Source organism: Phyllobates terribilis, unplaced genomic scaffold (genome assembly GCF_046119375.1).
Source record: "Phyllobates terribilis strain yellow unplaced genomic scaffold, ASM4611937v1 Scaffold_636__1_contigs__length_917067, whole genome shotgun sequence".
Classification (NCBI taxonomy): Eukaryota; Metazoa; Chordata; class Amphibia; order Anura; family Dendrobatidae; genus Phyllobates; species Phyllobates terribilis.
Genome location: NW_027363396.1, coordinates 244,431 through 257,155, shown reverse-complemented (window position 1 = coordinate 257,155; position 12,725 = coordinate 244,431). Strand labels below are relative to the sequence as shown.

General features: G+C 44.3%; 8 non-coding genes and 1 pseudogene across 8 annotated transcripts; all 9 read left to right on the top strand.

Annotated features, from left to right (window-relative positions):
• Positions 1-1,674: 1,674 nt before the first annotated feature.
• On the top strand, positions 1,675-1,868 carry LOC141234576 (U2 spliceosomal RNA). Its single transcript, XR_012300539.1, has one exon. It is a non-coding gene; the product is annotated as a U2 spliceosomal RNA (small nuclear RNA).
• Positions 1,869-2,983: 1,115 nt separating this feature from the next.
• LOC141234152 (U2 spliceosomal RNA) lies at positions 2,984-3,075 on the top strand (annotated as a pseudogene).
• Positions 3,076-3,874: 799 nt separating this feature from the next.
• LOC141234592 (U2 spliceosomal RNA) lies at positions 3,875-4,058 on the top strand. The gene has a single exon (XR_012300551.1). It is a non-coding gene; the product is annotated as a U2 spliceosomal RNA (small nuclear RNA).
• Positions 4,059-5,173: 1,115 nt separating this feature from the next.
• Positions 5,174-5,364, top strand: LOC141234217 (U2 spliceosomal RNA). The gene has a single exon (XR_012300200.1). It is a non-coding gene; the product is annotated as a U2 spliceosomal RNA (small nuclear RNA).
• Positions 5,365-6,482: 1,118 nt separating this feature from the next.
• On the top strand, positions 6,483-6,673 carry LOC141234215 (U2 spliceosomal RNA). The gene has a single exon (XR_012300198.1). It is a non-coding gene; the product is annotated as a U2 spliceosomal RNA (small nuclear RNA).
• A 1,115-nt stretch (positions 6,674-7,788) lies between these two features.
• LOC141234214 (U2 spliceosomal RNA) lies at positions 7,789-7,979 on the top strand. The gene has a single exon (XR_012300197.1). It is a non-coding gene; the product is annotated as a U2 spliceosomal RNA (small nuclear RNA).
• Positions 7,980-9,094: 1,115 nt separating this feature from the next.
• On the top strand, positions 9,095-9,285 carry LOC141234213 (U2 spliceosomal RNA). The gene has a single exon (XR_012300196.1). It is a non-coding gene; the product is annotated as a U2 spliceosomal RNA (small nuclear RNA).
• Positions 9,286-10,400: 1,115 nt separating this feature from the next.
• Positions 10,401-10,591, top strand: LOC141234212 (U2 spliceosomal RNA). The gene has a single exon (XR_012300195.1). It is a non-coding gene; the product is annotated as a U2 spliceosomal RNA (small nuclear RNA).
• Positions 10,592-11,706: 1,115 nt separating this feature from the next.
• On the top strand, positions 11,707-11,897 carry LOC141234211 (U2 spliceosomal RNA). The gene has a single exon (XR_012300194.1). It is a non-coding gene; the product is annotated as a U2 spliceosomal RNA (small nuclear RNA).
• The last annotated feature ends 828 nt before the right edge of the window (positions 11,898-12,725 follow it).

The window sequence follows — 12,725 nt, the reverse complement described above, 5'->3', positions numbered from 1 at the left end:
GAGTTTGTATTGTAATGTTTCAAGTGAATTTTTGGTGAATGGGTGGTTGAGTGAGAAAGTGAGAATTAAATCAGGAGTGCGTCAGGGGTGCCCTATGTCCCCTTTTTTGTTTATTAGTGTGATTGAAGTGTTGATGTGTATGGTTAGGAAGGATAAGGTTATGAGAGGTGTGATGATTCCTGGGAGTAATGGAAAGGATGTGAGAATTCTAGGTTACATGGATGATGTAGTGATTGTGAGTGGGAATATGGCTGCGATGAGTAGGGCAAGGTTGATATTAAGTTTGTTTTGTAGTGTCTCAGCTTTTAAGGTCAATTGGACTAAGAGTTCCTTTAAATGTTTTGGTGAGAGGAATGTATGGATGAATGGTGTGAGGTGTGAGGATGGTGCAATAAAGGTGCTTGGGATTAAGTTTAATGATGATTTGAAAGGAAATGAGAGTTGGGAAGATTGTGGGGTGAGAGTGGTGCGCAAGTTGATTTTTTGGCGAATGAGAGCATTAACTCTGACTGAGAAAGTTCTGATTATTAAGGCGGTTATTTTGCCTATTTTGTTGTTTGTTGCGAATGTATATCCTGCTGCTTTTAAGAAAATTAGGAAAACTGAGAAATTCATCTTTAATTTTCTTTGGGGAAGTCGCATGGAGAAATTGAAACGGGAATATGTCTATAAGTTATGTGTAAATGGTGGTTTGGATTTTCCAAATATTGATTTCTTTTTAGGGATTAGTTACGTGAAAATGGTGGTGGTGGTTCTAGGGAAAAGTAATAAGTGTGCTTATATGATGAAGTATTCGGCTGGATGGATGCTTTATGGCTTAAAGTGGGTCAAAAGGGATGCTAGAGTGCCTGTTGCTTTTAAGTGTCCTGTATGGTATGGTTGTGTTGAGAAATTTGTAAGGAAGTATGATTTGTTGTCCGTTAACATGAGTGATTTTAGGCAAAAGAAGAAAGTCATTAGGATGGTGCGTGAGCGTGAGGTGGTATGTAATATCAATGGGTTGAGAGGGGAGGAAGTAACCGAGATGTGGAGAAAATTAAGTATAGATGGTGTGACTAACAGACAGAGAGATATCGCTTGGATGATATTGCATGACATTTTGCCTGTTAGAGATGTGCAAAAGAAGAGGGATTTAGTTAAATCTGAGGTATGCCCGAGGGATGGATGTGGTTTGAGAGAGCATGTTAGACATATGGTATGGGATTGTGATTTTGCATATGATGTATGGAAGGGTATAGGGGGACTTTGCAAGGAATTGGTGGGTGTAAAGTATGTTAATTGGAAACTTGCTATGTTTGGGATGGGTGCATGTAGTAGAATTAAGGATAGGATTTTATGGTTGTTGGTGGTGTGTGTAATTGAAAGTTTGTGGGATGCGAGGAATTTGTTAGTTTTTAAAAGGAAGAAAATGTCAGTTAATGAATGTTTGAGATTGATTCTGTCACGTATGTATGTAATATACCTCTGGGATCAGGAACGTGGAAGTATTATAGATGCTGAAGGGATCTGGAAGTTTAAAAAGTGGAGGTTTTTGGTAAAGTTTAATTAGTAGTGTATAATGTACCTGATGATAAGGTTTGGTTTTATTTTTGATTATATACCAAGTGTGATGAAAGGCTAAGTGTCAATGAAAGGCTTTTGTAAGTCGATTTGATTGAGCTTATGCTCCGGCCTATCTGATTTGGTTAAAAAGAAAAAAAAAAAAAAAAAAAAAATCTGTTCTTATCAGTTTAATATCTGATACGTCCCCTATCTGGGGACCATATATTAAATGGATTTTTAGAACAGGGAGATGGAAAAAGAGCTTGCTCTGTCCACTCCACGCATTGACCTGGTATTGCAGTATCTCCAGGACCGGTGCACCCCTTCTTTAATGCAGTTTCTAAAATCAGAAAGAATTGAATTCAATGTTTTTTGTTCATTTTGCTTGTTTGTCGGATTTTGGGATGGACTCTTTGGCTTTGCTTTTCTTCTCCTCATTGGATTTTTCATGTTCAAAGTTGCAGAAGCCAGATTACAAGCTCATTTTGGTTCAACTTCAGCAACTGTGCATTGCATTGCCATGTAATGTGATGCAATGCTATCTTTCTAGCTCTCCCTTTTTACTTCCTTTTGGATAAACAGACATATTAGGCAAGCATTTTGGAGCTTTCACCTAAATAACTACAGGTGGTGAGATAAGCTGCACAATATAATTGACCTTTCAGTATATTGTTGCACACACACCATCTATTTAGCAAATGCCCTTGTTATCAACAGCAGCCTTTTAAACTCACCTGAGCTAACAGGTATGTGCGCTGGTTACTCTGCTGCGCTTAAAATTTCTTTTTTGGTTTGCTACAATGCCTTTTCTGAAACGTTGTCTCCTTCTGCTGGAACACTGACTTCTTTCATTTAATGCCTGCAGACTATAAAAGAGAACCCAACCCAAAAAGTTTGGTTGATTAGTCTGTGGCATTCTGTTAAACTGTTGCTTATGGCGGTCTCTGTGAGCTTCTCAGCGACATTCAGCCAGCCAGGTATCCTGCCTGCAGTAGATGGAATGTGGCAATGGAACGCTGGCTGCGCGTGTCATAATAGGCTCTGAGCCTTTATATACCTGTGCACAGCAGCAGCCACCTTCAGTCTGCTGCTGGACAGCCAGCAGCAGCAGCAGCAGGAGAGGTATGTAATCAGGAGCCCTCCTGCTAAGGGTAGACAGCTGCTCGTTCCACCCCACCCCCCGCCTTAATTGGTTCTCCTCCCTTCCAACGGTGTTGAGGCGGGTGGGAACAGCAGGGGGTGAAGGTGCTGTGTTTAAAGAGGTGGAGTTATGCAGATCTAAAACGCGTGGATTGCAGCAGCAGCAAGCCGAAAAGTGCAGGCATGTAAGGGATCTAGAGGTTGACAACATGTCTTCTTAACGGGAGTCCAGGAGCTCATCTCCACAAATGGACTTTTCAGGATCCTTGGGTGGCTCCGTAGTTTGAAACCAATTCTGGTTATCGCTTCTCGGCCTTTTGGCTAAGATCAAGTGTAGTATCTTTCGAAAAGGCGGTTTTGGATGTTGGCCGCCCTAGTAGATTGAAACATTATGCACACTGGGGTTTAGGCGCTTGTTAGTACGCCAGGTGGCTAATATAGTCATCTGGTGGAAAGCATGGCCCCCCAGGATCGACGCCATTGGGCCGGGGAAGATCGAAAGCCCGAAGTGTGAAGTGCCCCAGGAGTGGTGACCCTGGGGTGCCTTAACTCACTGGGATTGGGAACCCCACTTGAGTTTATGGCACATTTGCACTAGCACTTCAATATTTCTTTCTTCGCACACACCCTTATTCCGGGCCTTCTGGCCTTAGGATGGGGAATTTTTCAATTCCCGGTCGAAGGTCCGGGCAGTATTATACTGTGAAACCTTCACTATTTATTTAATTTTTTTTTGTCACTGTGTGTCCACTTTTTCACGTGTGTCCACGTCCTTACTAGGATTTTGTCGGGATGCGGTTCCCTTACGGGTTCCTCTCTTGGCAGGTCTAGGGGGGGAGTGTGTGGCCATCAGGTTCCGCTCCCCCCTGAACCCCACTGGCTCTCCTCTTTCGGGAGGAGAGCGTTGTTGGCTCCCCTCTTCCGGGAGGGGAGCACAGTCTTTGGCTCCCAGTGCCTTGCTCGGGTGAGAACTCGGGCAGGTGCTGGGGGTAAGATTGGGTCGCCTCTGGCTCCGGCTGGAGGTGGCTATTTGTCCCTGTTCCTCGCTGTGGCCTTCTGGCTCGGAGGGACGGGGAATGGTTTGGGGGACCCTTCTCCTTTTGGAGAGGGTTTCAAGAAGACCAGCATCCTAGTGCACTTTTTTTTGTGGCACTTGTCACTTTTTTAAGCGCACTCGGGTTTTGTACACGAATTCGGGCTTTCGATAAAAAAAAAAAAAAAAATCTGTTCTTATCAGTTTAATATCTGATACGTCCCCTATCTGGGGACCATATATTAAATGGATTTTTAGAACAGGGAGATGGAAAAAGAGCTTGCTCTGTCCACTCCACGCATTGACCTGGTATTGCAGTATCTCCAGGACCGGTGCACCCCTTCTTTAATGCAGTTTCTAAAATCAGAAAGAATTGAATTCAATGTTTTTTGTTCATTTTGCTTGTTTGTCGGATTTTGGGATGGACTCTTTGGCTTTGCTTTTCTTCTCCTCATTGGATTTTTCATGTTCAAAGTTGCAGAAGCCAGATTACAAGCTCATTTTGGTTCAACTTCAGCAACTGTGCATTGCATTGCCATGTAATGTGATGCAATGCTATCTTTCTAGCTCTCCCTTTTTACTTCCTTTTGGATAAACAGACATATTAGGCAAGCATTTTGGAGCTTTCACCTAAATAACTACAGGTGGTGAGATAAGCTGCACAATATAATTGACCTTTCAGTATATTGTTGCACACACACCATCTATTTAGCAAATGCCCTTGTTATCAACAGCAGCCTTTTAAACTCACCTGAGCTAACAGGTATGTGCGCTGGTTACTCTGCTGCGCTTAAAATTTCTTTTTTGGTTTGCTACAATGCCTTTTCTGAAACGTTGTCTCCTTCTGCTGGAACACTGACTTCTTTCATTTAATGCCTGCAGACTATAAAAGAGAACCCAACCCAAAAAGTTTGGTTGATTAGTCTGTGGCATTCTGTTAAACTGTTGCTTATGGCCGTCTCTGTGAGCTTCTCAGCGACATTCAGCCAGCCAGGTATCCTGCCTGCAGTAGATGGAATGTGGCAATGGAACGCTGGCTGCGCGTGTCATAATAGGCTCTGAGCCTTTATATACCTGTGCACAGCAGCAGCCACCTTCAGTCTGCTGCTGGACAGCCAGCAGCAGCAGCAGCAGGAGAGGTATGTAATCAGGAGCCCTCCTGCTAAGGGTAGACAGCTGCTCGTTCCACCCCACCCCCCGCCTTAATTGGTTCTCCTCCCTTCCAACGGTGTTGAGGCGGGTGGGAACAGCAGGGGGTGAAGGTGCTGTGTTTAAAGAGGTGGAGTTATGCAGATCTAAAACGCGTGGATTGCAGCAGCAGCAAGCCGAAAAGTGCAGGCATGTAAGGGATCTAGAGGTTGACAACATGTCTTCTTAACGGGAGTCCAGGAGCTCATCTCCACAAATGGACTTTTCAGGATCCTTGGGTGGCTCCGTAGTTTGAAACCAATTCTGGTTATCGCTTCTCGGCCTTTTGGCTAAGATCAAGTGTAGTATCTGTTCTTATCAGTTTAATATCTGATACGTCCCCTATCTGGGGACCATATATTAAATGGATTTTTAGAACAGGGAGATGGAAAAAGAGCTTGCTCTGTCCACTCCACGCATTGACCTGGTATTGCAGTATCTCCAGGACCGGTGCACCCCTTCTTTAATGCAGTTTCTAAAATCAGAAAGAATTGAATTCAATGTTTTTTGTTCATTTTGCTTGTTTGTCGGATTTTGGGATGGACTCTTTGGCTTTGCTTTTCTTCTCCTCATTGGATTTTTCATGTTCAAAGTTGCAGAAGCCAGATTACAAGCTCATTTTGGTTCAACTTCAGCAACTGTGCATTGCATTGCCATGTAATGTGATGCAATGCTATCTTTCTAGCTCTCCCTTTTTACTTCCTTTTGGATAAACAGACATATTAGGCAAGCATTTTGGAGCTTTCACCTAAATAACTACAGGTGGTGAGATAAGCTGCACAATATAATTGACCTTTCAGTATATTGTTGCACACACACCATCTATTTAGCAAATGCCCTTGTTATCAACAGCAGCCTTTTAAACTCACCTGAGCTAACAGGTATGTGCGCTGGTTACTCTGCTGCGCTTAAAATTTCTTTTTTGGTTTGCTACAATGCCTTTTCTGAAACGTTGTCTCCTTCTGCTGGAACACTGACTTCTTTCATTTAATGCCTGCAGACTATAAAAGAGAACCCAACCCAAAAAGTTTGGTTGATTAGTCTGTGGCATTCTGTTAAACTGTTGCTTATGGCGGTCTCTGTGAGCTTCTCAGCGACATTCAGCCAGCCAGGTATCCTGCCTGCAGTAGATGGAATGTGGCAATGGAACGCTGGCTGCGCGTGTCATAATAGGCTCTGAGCCTTTATATACCTGTGCACAGCAGCAGCCACCTTCAGTCTGCTGCTGGACAGCCAGCAGCAGCAGCAGCAGCAGGAGAGGTATGTAATCAGGAGCCCTCCTGCTAAGGGTAGACAGCTGCTCGTTCCACCCCACCCCCCGCCTTAATTGGTTCTCCTCCCTTCCAACGGTGTTGAGGCGGGTGGGAACAGCAGGGGGTGAAGGTGCTGTGTTTAAAGAGGTGGAGTTATGCAGATCTAAAACGCGTGGATTGCAGCAGCAGCAAGCCGAAAAGTGCAGGCATGTAAGGGATCTAGAGGTTGACAACATGTCTTCTTAACGGGAGTCCAGGAGCTCATCTCCACAAATGGACTTTTCAGGATCCTTGGGTGGCTCCGTAGTTTGAAACCAATTCTGGTTATCGCTTCTCGGCCTTTTGGCTAAGATCAAGTGTAGTATCTGTTCTTATCAGTTTAATATCTGATACGTCCCCTATCTGGGGACCATATATTAAATGGATTTTTAGAACAGGGAGATGGAAAAAGAGCTTGCTCTGTCCACTCCACGCATTGACCTGGTATTGCAGTATCTCCAGGACCGGTGCACCCCTTCTTTAATGCAGTTTCTAAAATCAGAAAGAATTGAATTCAATGTTTTTTGTTCATTTTGCTTGTTTGTCGGATTTTGGGATGGACTCTTTGGCTTTGCTTTTCTTCTCCTCATTGGATTTTTCATGTTCAAAGTTGCAGAAGCCAGATTACAAGCTCATTTTGGTTCAACTTCAGCAACTGTGCATTGCATTGCCATGTAATGTGATGCAATGCTATCTTTCTAGCTCTCCCTTTTTACTTCCTTTTGGATAAACAGACATATTAGGCAAGCATTTTGGAGCTTTCACCTAAATAACTACAGGTGGTGAGATAAGCTGCACAATATAATTGACCTTTCAGTATATTGTTGCACACACACCATCTATTTAGCAAATGCCCTTGTTATCAACAGCAGCCTTTTAAACTCACCTGAGCTAACAGGTATGTGCGCTGGTTACTCTGCTGCGCTTAAAATTTCTTTTTTGGTTTGCTACAATGCCTTTTCTGAAACGTTGTCTCCTTCTGCTGGAACACTGACTTCTTTCATTTAATGCCTGCAGACTATAAAAGAGAACCCAACCCAAAAAGTTTGGTTGATTAGTCTGTGGCATTCTGTTAAACTGTTGCTTATGGTGGTCTCTGTGAGCTTCTCAGCGACATTCAGCCAGCCAGGTATCCTGCCTGCAGTAGATGGAATGTGGCAATGGAACGCTGGCTGCGCGTGTCATAATAGGCTCTGAGCCTTTATATACCTGTGCACAGCAGCAGCCACCTTCAGTCTGCTGCTGGACAGCCAGCAGCAGCAGCAGCAGGAGAGGTATGTAATCAGGAGCCCTCCTGCTAAGGGTAGACAGCTGCTCGTTCCACCCCACCCCCCGCCTTAATTGGTTCTCCTCCCTTCCAACGGTGTTGAGGCGGGTGGGAACAGCAGGGGGTGAAGGTGCTGTGTTTAAAGAGGTGGAGTTATGCAGATCTAAAACGCGTGGATTGCAGCAGCAGCAAGCCGAAAAGTGCAGGCATGTAAGGGATCTAGAGGTTGACAACATGTCTTCTTAACGGGAGTCCAGGAGCTCATCTCCACAAATGGACTTTTCAGGATCCTTGGGTGGCTCCGTAGTTTGAAACCAATTCTGGTTATCGCTTCTCGGCCTTTTGGCTAAGATCAAGTGTAGTATCTGTTCTTATCAGTTTAATATCTGATACGTCCCCTATCTGGGGACCATATATTAAATGGATTTTTAGAACAGGGAGATGGAAAAAGAGCTTGCTCTGTCCACTCCACGCATTGACCTGGTATTGCAGTATCTCCAGGACCGGTGCACCCCTTCTTTAATGCAGTTTCTAAAATCAGAAAGAATTGAATTCAATGTTTTTTGTTCATTTTGCTTGTTTGTCGGATTTTGGGATGGACTCTTTGGCTTTGCTTTTCTTCTCCTCATTGGATTTTTCATGTTCAAAGTTGCAGAAGCCAGATTACAAGCTCATTTTGGTTCAACTTCAGCAACTGTGCATTGCATTGCCATGTAATGTGATGCAATGCTATCTTTCTAGCTCTCCCTTTTTACTTCCTTTTGGATAAACAGACATATTAGGCAAGCATTTTGGAGCTTTCACCTAAATAACTACAGGTGGTGAGATAAGCTGCACAATATAATTGACCTTTCAGTATATTGTTGCACACACACCATCTATTTAGCAAATGCCCTTGTTATCAACAGCAGCCTTTTAAACTCACCTGAGCTAACAGGTATGTGCGCTGGTTACTCTGCTGCGCTTAAAATTTCTTTTTTGGTTTGCTACAATGCCTTTTCTGAAACGTTGTCTCCTTCTGCTGGAACACTGACTTCTTTCATTTAATGCCTGCAGACTATAAAAGAGAACCCAACCCAAAAAGTTTGGTTGATTAGTCTGTGGCATTCTGTTAAACTGTTGCTTATGGCGGTCTCTGTGAGCTTCTCAGCGACATTCAGCCAGCCAGGTATCCTGCCTGCAGTAGATGGAATGTGGCAATGGAACGCTGGCTGCGCGTGTCATAATAGGCTCTGAGCCTTTATATACCTGTGCACAGCAGCAGCCACCTTCAGTCTGCTGCTGGACAGCCAGCAGCAGCAGCAGCAGGAGAGGTATGTAATCAGGAGCCCTCCTGCTAAGGGTAGACAGCTGCTCGTTCCACCCCACCCCCCGCCTTAATTGGTTCTCCTCCCTTCCAACGGTGTTGAGGCGGGTGGGAACAGCAGGGGGTGAAGGTGCTGTGTTTAAAGAGGTGGAGTTATGCAGATCTAAAACGCGTGGATTGCAGCAGCAGCAAGCCGAAAAGTGCAGGCATGTAAGGGATCTAGAGGTTGACAACATGTCTTCTTAACGGGAGTCCAGGAGCTCATCTCCACAAATGGACTTTTCAGGATCCTTGGGTGGCTCCGTAGTTTGAAACCAATTCTGGTTATCGCTTCTCGGCCTTTTGGCTAAGATCAAGTGTAGTATCTGTTCTTATCAGTTTAATATCTGATACGTCCCCTATCTGGGGACCATATATTAAATGGATTTTTAGAACAGGGAGATGGAAAAAGAGCTTGCTCTGTCCACTCCACGCATTGACCTGGTATTGCAGTATCTCCAGGACCGGTGCACCCCTTCTTTAATGCAGTTTCTAAAATCAGAAAGAATTGAATTCAATGTTTTTTGTTCATTTTGCTTGTTTGTCGGATTTTGGGATGGACTCTTTGGCTTTGCTTTTCTTCTCCTCATTGGATTTTTCATGTTCAAAGTTGCAGAAGCCAGATTACAAGCTCATTTTGGTTCAACTTCAGCAACTGTGCATTGCATTGCCATGTAATGTGATGCAATGCTATCTTTCTAGCTCTCCCTTTTTACTTCCTTTTGGATAAACAGACATATTAGGCAAGCATTTTGGAGCTTTCACCTAAATAACTACAGGTGGTGAGATAAGCTGCACAATATAATTGACCTTTCAGTATATTGTTGCACACACACCATCTATTTAGCAAATGCCCTTGTTATCAACAGCAGCCTTTTAAACTCACCTGAGCTAACAGGTATGTGCGCTGGTTACTCTGCTGCGCTTAAAATTTCTTTTTTGGTTTGCTACAATGCCTTTTCTGAAACGTTGTCTCCTTCTGCTGGAACACTGACTTCTTTCATTTAATGCCTGCAGACTATAAAAGAGAACCCAACCCAAAAAGTTTGGTTGATTAGTCTGTGGCATTCTGTTAAACTGTTGCTTATGGCGGTCTCTGTGAGCTTCTCAGCGACATTCAGCCAGCCAGGTATCCTGCCTGCAGTAGATGGAATGTGGCAATGGAACGCTGGCTGCGCGTGTCATAATAGGCTCTGAGCCTTTATATACCTGTGCACAGCAGCAGCCACCTTCAGTCTGCTGCTGGACAGCCAGCAGCAGCAGCAGCAGGAGAGGTATGTAATCAGGAGCCCTCCTGCTAAGGGTAGACAGCTGCTCGTTCCACCCCACCCCCCGCCTTAATTGGTTCTCCTCCCTTCCAACGGTGTTGAGGCGGGTGGGAACAGCAGGGGGTGAAGGTGCTGTGTTTAAAGAGGTGGAGTTATGCAGATCTAAAACGCGTGGATTGCAGCAGCAGCAAGCCGAAAAGTGCAGGCATGTAAGGGATCTAGAGGTTGACAACATGTCTTCTTAAAGGGAGTCCAGGAGCTCATCTCCACAAATGGACTTTTCAGGATCCTTGGGTGGCTCCGTAGTTTGAAACCAATTCTGGTTATCGCTTCTCGGCCTTTTGGCTAAGATCAAGTGTAGTATCTGTTCTTATCAGTTTAATATCTGATACGTCCCCTATCTGGGGACCATATATTAAATGGATTTTTAGAACAGGGAGATGGAAAAAGAGCTTGCTCTGTCCACTCCACGCATTGACCTGGTATTGCAGTATCTCCAGGACCGGTGCACCCCTTCTTTAATGCAGTTTCTAAAATCAGAAAGAATTGAATTCAATGTTTTTTGTTCATTTTGCTTGTTTGTCGGATTTTGGGATGGACTCTTTGGCTTTGCTTTTCTTCTCCTCATTGGATTTTTCATGTTCAAAGTTGCAGAAGCCAGATTACAAGCTCATTTTGGTTCAACTTCAGCAACTGTGCATTGCATTGCCATGTAATGTGATGCAATGCTATCTTTCTAGCTCTCCCTTTTCACTTCCTTTTGGATAAACAGACATATTAGGCAAGCATTTTGGAGCTTTCACCTAAATAACTACAGGTGGTGAGATAAGCTGCACAATATAATTGACCTTTCAGTATATTGTTGCACACACACCATCTATTTAGCAAATGCCCTTGTTATCAACAGCAGCCTTTTAAACTCACCTGAGCTAACAGGTATGTGCGCTGGTTACTCTGCTGCGCTTAAAATTTCTTTTTTGGTTTAGTACAATGCCTTTTCTGAAACGTTGTCTCCTTCTGCTGGAACACTGACTTCTTTCATTTAATGCCTGCAGACTATAAAAGAGAACCCAACCCAAAAAGTTTGGTTGATTAGTCTGTGGCATTCTGTTAAACTGTTGCTTATGGCGGTCTCTGTGAGCTTCTCAGCGACATTCAGCCAGCCAGGTATCCTGCCTGCAGTAGATGGAATGTGGCAATGGAACGCTGGCTGCGCGTGTCATAATAGGCTCTGAGCCTTTATATACCTGTGCACAGCAGCAGCCACCTTCAGTCTGCTGCTGGACAGCCAGCAGCAGCAGCAGCAGGTGAGGTATGTAATCAGGAGCCCTCCTGCTAAGGGTAGACAGCTGCTCGTTCCACCCCACCCCCCGCCTTAATTGGTTCTCCTCCCTTCCAACGGTGTTGAGGCGGGTGGGAACAGCAGGGGGTGAAGGTGCTGTGTTTAAAGAGGTGGAGTTATGCAGATCTAAAACGCGTGGATTGCAGCAGCAGCAAGCCGAAAAGTGCAGGCATGTAAGGGATCTAGAGGTTGACAACATGTCTTCTTAACGGGAGTCCAGGAGCTCATCTCCACAAATGGACTTTTCAGGATCCTTGGGTGGCTCCGTAGTTTGAAACCAATTCTGGTTATCGCTTCTCGGCCTTTTGGCTAAGATCAAGTGTAGTATCTGTTCTTATCAGTTTAATATCTGATACGTCCCCTATCTGGGGACCATATATTAAATGGATTTTTAGAACAGGGAGATGGAAAAAGAGCTTGCTCTGTCCACTCCACGCATTGACCTGGTATTGCAGTATCTCCAGGACCGGTGCACCCCTTCTTTAATGCAGTTTCTAAAATCAGAAAGAATTGAATTCAATGTTTTTTGTTCATTTTGCTTGTTTGTCGGATTTTGGGATGGACTCTTTGGCTTTGCTTTTCTTCTCCTCATTGGATTTTTCATGTTCAAAGTTGCAGAAGCCAGATTACAAGCTCATTTTGGTTCAACTTCAGCAACTGTGCATTGCATTGCCATGTAATGTGATGCAATGCTATCTTTCTAGCTCTCCCTTTTTACTTCCTTTTGGATAAACAGACATATTAGGCAAGCATTTTGGAGCTTTCACCTAAATAACTACAGGTGGTGAGATAAGCTGCACAATATAATTGACCTTTCAGTATATTGTTGCACACACACCATCTATTTAGCAAATGCCCTTGTTATCAACAGCAGCCTTTTAAACTCACCTGAGCTAACAGGTATGTGCGCTGGTTACTCTGCTGCGCTTAAAATTTCTTTTTTGGTTTGCTACAATGCCTTTTCTGAAACGTTGTCTCCTTCTGCTGGAACACTGACTTCTTTCATTTAATGCCTGCAGACTATAAAAGAGAACCCAACCCAAAAAGTTTGGTTGATTAGTCTGTGGCATTCTGTTAAACTGTTGCTTATGGCGGTCTCTGTGAGCTTCTCAGCGACATTCAGCCAGCCAGGTATCCTGCCTGCAGTAGATGGAATGTGGCAATGGAACGCTGGCTGCGCGTGTCATAATAGGCTCTGAGCCTTTATATACCTGTGCACAGCAGCAGCCACCTTCAGTCTGCTGCTGGACAGCCAGCAGCAGCAGCAGCAGGAGAGGTATGTAATCAGGAGCCCTCCTGCTAAGGGTA